Genomic DNA, 6,000 nt, shown 5'->3' with positions numbered 1-6,000 from the left:
ATTCTTCTTTTTTAAAAGGTCTCAATATATAATGAGGTTAGCAAGTTATGTGACTTTTAAAATTAGTTTTCTTTCTCACATAAAAGGGTAGAAATGTGTGGTTTTGAATCATAAGCAATGGATGAGTGACATGATGCTTGCCAATTTGTCTAATGATCCCACACCATTTACATGTTAACTTTTATAAAGATATTTGAAAACTAAATTGACGTAACAGAAAGATATGTCTCAGATATGTCTCTTTGTTTTTAAAACACACTAAGAGAGTCAACCATACTCATGTGCTGCATATTTACTGTAGGAGGAAAGAAAACACCTAGTTTCAGAATAAGGTCATAGAGCTGTTTATTCTTACCTCACCTACTTTTAATGCCTTGTTTTGTAGGTACTCTTATTTTAACAAAAACAAAAAACAACAACAAAAAACCCTCTTTCTTTCCCAGGCTGTCTTAGTACTTTGGCAAGTTAAATACGGAAGGAATTATTTTCATGGTGAAAAGACCATATAACCTCATGAACACCAGGGTTTATGATGGCCTTCAGCAACAGTACTGTGCTTGGCGCCTCTATAATTTTATTTGATCCAGAGAAAAACAGCTTAAGTTATGTAACAGACATTCTCTTCAAATTTCCTTTCTTTGCAGGCTCACACATGCATTGTTTTATATAAGCCAATGTCTTTGTGATTCAATGCTGCCAAAAATACTCTTTGATGAATGCTAATAAATAATATTACTCTGTAGTTTTTAAGGTTGGGAATGGGAAAGAACAAAAGCCAAGTCTGAATAAATTATCGTCTACATTTGACATTGAAAATTGGACCAAATACACATGGCTTCAAAAGACGAAATCTGCCCAGTCAGGATATTCCCTACTTCTCCTGTCCATGTTAGTCAATGGGACCACTTAATATAAAAGCCTTTATAGTGCATAATAGCAAATATGGAATCATATGTTACAAAATAATAATCTATAGTTAATGGACATAGAGGTTTTAGTTAAATTCCATGTCAGGTTGGAATGCATGTTATACCTATGTTTCTTACAAATAAAATGTGTAGCACATGGTCTTCGGGTTCTGAAATATTCATCTATTCTGTCAACAGAACTCCATCAAAACTTTACTCTTGATGAAAAAGGTAGAACTTTCCACTATTTGTTATTAACTAATGACAAAAGTGATTATAAATCATTAGCAAAGGAAAAAAGATTCACAGATAATATCACTAGTAACATGGTGAGTACTCATTTTGAGTATACCCAGAGCATTTCATTTCAAAATTGCCTGGCATTATTTTTTTTTTTCATGATCAATTTCAGGTATTCTGTCAATAATTAGAGGATCCCATATATCAATTCTCAAGATCCATGAACATTTATCAAAATGTGGCAAGATAGGATTGAAAGAAACAACATATATAGGGTGGCAGTATAAATTTTTATCCAAAAAGGGGCACTTTTGAATGCAAAACAGAATGCTCTCTAGATGGGACACTGGGTAACCACAAGTATCCTGCAGAAGAATGGGACCTAAAACAACTCAATCAAAACAACACTGAGAACATTGAAATAGATCACTCTGTCAGTGTCAGACATAAGTCTCCAAGACCTTTGCTTTATATTTTCTTATATATCATGACATCAACCCAAACTTAAAATGCGTAACATGACAATTATCTACAAATTTGGCTTCTCCACTGGCTTGCCTATTTTTGACAGTGTTAACATCATTCTCCCAATTACTCATTTTCATAGGGAAAAAAATCTAATTTGGTATTGTTAATTTTCAACAGTGTGGTTGTAATTTGCATTTTATTATATGTTGCAAACATTTATTTATACATATTATTTATATAGCAGATATTATAGACCTCTTCTAAGTCACATTTAATATTGTTAGATTTCATAATGTTCTAATCTAATTTATTTATAATCATCTTTCATTATTATATTTTGATATCATGTAATCAAAATATCCTATCTTTATTAGCCATTTGTGTTTCCGCTTCTGTGAAATACTTGTTCGTGTCTTTTATTAGGTTTAAAACTTGTTTATCTGAATCATATTTGTAGTTTTTAAATATTATTTTAGTTATATGTATTATAAATATGATCACTCCTTTATTTCTTGTGTTTTCACTTTATTCCTGATTCCCATTGAACAGAAGTTCTTAAAGTTATTGACATCTTAAAGATGTCAAATTTGTCAATATTCCTTTTTATGCTTATTTTATATATAGGTGTAGTGTTTAAAAGATTGTTGTATAGCCTGAAATTATAGAAAAATTTTACTTAAGTTTTCTACTTAAATTTTAAAATATATCTTTAACACATCTGTAATCAGTTTTCAATTTATAAGTGAATATATGTTAGCATGACAAAAGGTGAAATTTTTATAATATGGAGATATTTTATTTCATTACCTTGATATGTCTTTCTATTTATTTGTCTTTTTAGTGCTTGGCAACATATTTTATAAAATTCTTTATATAAGATTTAGCATATCTTTTATTAGATTTATTCCTAGAAATTCACTGGTTTTTGTTATTATTTCAAAGTGTGCTCTTTTAATTATATTTTTTGTTTATTGCTGTTGAATAAAAAAGTCATATATTTTTATATGTTTACCTTAAAATATCTAGAATATATTACTACTGATAATTTCACTGTAAATTTGGCTTGTGCATATAAACAATCATAGCACTTGTGTATGTGGGTTTTTTCCTAATAATTTCTCTGTATTTATTTATGTTTTTCTTTATACTCTTTTTCCATAGTTGGCTAGAGCATTTGGTATAAAATTGAAAAAAAGTAGAACATGCTTTGAATAATTTTATTTAGAATAGTGTTTATTAGAGTCTTTTGGTAGATACCTCAATAGGTTACTTTGCTAGAAGATTAATGATAAATAGGTGTTAAATATTATCAAATACATTTTTCTGCTTCTTTTGGATTTATCATATGGTGCTTATCATACGTTTCTCCTCCTTTAATCCTTTTATGTGGCAAATTAACATTATGTATTTTCTAATGTTAATCCAACTTTTAAACCCTGGAGTAAATTCAATGTGCTCATGATGAATAATCATTTTTATGCACTGTAGGATTTGGCTTGTGAGTATAAAGACTTTTGATCTATATTCACATCAAGATTGGCCTGTAAATTGATATTCTCATGCTAGCATTGTCTGGATTCAGAATAAAGATTATATTGATTCAACATAAATGATTGTGAAGTATTCTCTGTTGTTTATTGCATATAATAGAAATTATCTCTTTGTTGAAATTGTGTAGAATTTGCCTGTAAAACCATCTAGACCTGGGCTTTTCCCACAAGGTCTTTTAAATTACTTCTTTTTCTTAACTAGTTAGAAAGACATTGATGTGGGCTCTTTTTTTTGTTTTTTGTTTTTATTGTTTTAAATTTGGTTTTGGTAACTTTCAGTTTTCTGTGTATTTGCTCATATTATCTAAATGTTCAGGTTAATTGGAGTACGTTTACTAATAATACTTTTCACTGCATTGTACAACTTATGTTCCCATGTTGTGATGTGAAGATTGTTTGTTTCTTCCTTCTTTTTGTTCATTAATTTTGTAGTGTTTGCCTGTTTTACTAGACTCTTAAGAGCAGAAAATTAGGCTTTTTAAATCCTCTATGTGCTCTTTTTGGTTTTCTTTTTAAAATTTCTAATGTTATTTTTACTTTGTCTTACTTGTCCTAACTTTACATTTATTTTGCTGTGCTTCTAGTTTCCTCACTTCTCTGGTAATATGTTAGCACACTTAATTTTCAGGTTTACTTATCTTCAATTTCATATTTAATGCTATAAATTTCTTAAAGTCTATTTTCTTAAAGTCTATTTTAAAGTCTATTTTAACTGATATTAATACCACTACATCAAGGTATTTGGGGGACCATATTTATATTGTATAATTTAAATAATCTTACTTTTAACTCTTCTATGTATATATACTCAATAGCATATATAAAATATAATGGCATATATATATATATGTATGTATACATACACACACATACACACCACACATATATATAGTATGCTACACTAAGACTTCATAATGTTGATTATGACCTGTACTGTTTCTATTATTGTAGTAGAATCTTCTAATATTAGTTCTTCTATCATTATATGCTTATTAACTTTAGTCTCTTATTATAGTCTACTACAGAATGGTATTATATACCTCCTTCTGGCAAGGCATTTAATTTTTGACCAACTAATCCATTACAAAGAAGTATGAAAGTCTATATATGTGATACATGAAAGTTCTTTAAATGCAGGCTATTTTATTAATTTTTATATCCCTAGCATCTAATGCAATGCCTGTTTTCACTTGTATGAATGAATGGCTTTTGATGAAATTGAAATGAATAAAGGAGGTAAGAAAAGATGGCAGGAAGGGGGCAAGGGAGGAAGGAAAGAAAAAAGAAAGGAAGAAAGAAAGGGGAAAGGGGAGAAAAGGTTGGAAGAAAGCATATGATAAAGTCCTCAATTAAATAAAAACTCCTATTTCATACAATATATAGATTACCCAGTAAAATTTGTAATATTGTATTTTCAAGTTAGTTACTCATACATGAGTTAAAATACTGTATTTTCAAGTTAGTTACTCATACATAAGAATTAAAAGTGAATAGAGAGTATAATGACATCTTTATTGTGCATTCATTAGTTTTATTGAACGATGATGTATATACCTCTTTGGACCTATCTGTGAATCACATTAGTTAGAAGTAAGGTAAAGGTTTAATAAATGCAAGTTTGAGTATGGCTTCAAAATAGTCTCATTAAAATGGACCATGTTATCTATTTAGTGTATTAAGTCTACATGGAATGATGATGTATGGTGGAAAAAGCAGTAAATTGTCAGGCTTTTTTGGGTGGATTCATAACCCATCATTATTATACCTTTATTTGCCTTAATTACTCATTATACCCACAGCTCATAAATAACAGTTTATAATTTTTGCTGATAAAAAGAGACCCATTGGTTAAGATATAGCCCAGTCAGGATTACTTCTATTTAGTTTAATAATAAATATAATCTTAATTTCATATATAATTTTAACATTTCAAAGATATTCTGGAGATCCTACAATAATTGTTTCATACATTTATGTTTTACAAAATTTCTTGTGTCATGTCTCTTAGAAACTGATGCCTATAAATCATATTCAAGTGGACAGGGTGATGTGAACCCACAAAAATGTTAGTATTAATAACACAATTCGTGTTTGTCAAATTAAAATAGAATTGCAAAATTCCATCAATGTCATTAATCAATTTAACACATTTTGGATGGTAACAAAACCTATCTAGGAAGCCCTGGTCGATTCTGCTGACTGCATATTGGGGTGTGTCCTGTTTTGCAATTAGCATTAACCTTTGGTTTTTCTTGAATCTATGAGTTGGCAGTTCTATTCAAATAGCTGAGACCCACCCTACTTTAAAGATAAATGAAAGTTGTCAGTGGGCTAAGAAATTCTAGATCTTTAAAGCCTATATCAAAACAGGCTTGAAAAAATAATAGTAGTGTTTCTTTGGAGTCTGTAGTTTTAGCTCTTATTCTAAATGTTATGTAAGAATTGAAATTAGGATTTCCAAGAGATACCTGTATGCCCATATTTATTGCAACATTACCCACAATAACCAAGATAGGAACACAACCCAAGTGTCCAAGGACCAATGAATGGATAATAAAATGAAGTACATATATAAATGGAATATTATTCAGTCTTAAAAAAAAAACCCTGCCATTTGTGGCAACACAGAGGGACCTGGAGGATATTATGAAAAATTACATTAGCCAGTCATAGAAGGACAATATTGCATAATTCCACTTATATGAGGTATCTAAATAGTCAAACTTATAGACGCAGAGAGTATTAAAGCGGTTGTTAGAGGCTAGGGGGTGTGGGAAGTGGGAAGTTGTTATGCAGCGGGTATAAAGTTTCAGTTATGCTGGATGAAAAAATTC

The sequence above is a fragment of the Saimiri boliviensis genome, chromosome 5 (assembly GCF_048565385.1).
Source record: "Saimiri boliviensis isolate mSaiBol1 chromosome 5, mSaiBol1.pri, whole genome shotgun sequence".
NCBI lineage: Eukaryota > Metazoa > Chordata > Mammalia > Primates > Cebidae > Saimiri > Saimiri boliviensis.
The sequence above is the reverse complement of the archived record's forward strand: the minus strand, read 5'-3'. Positions refer to the sequence as shown.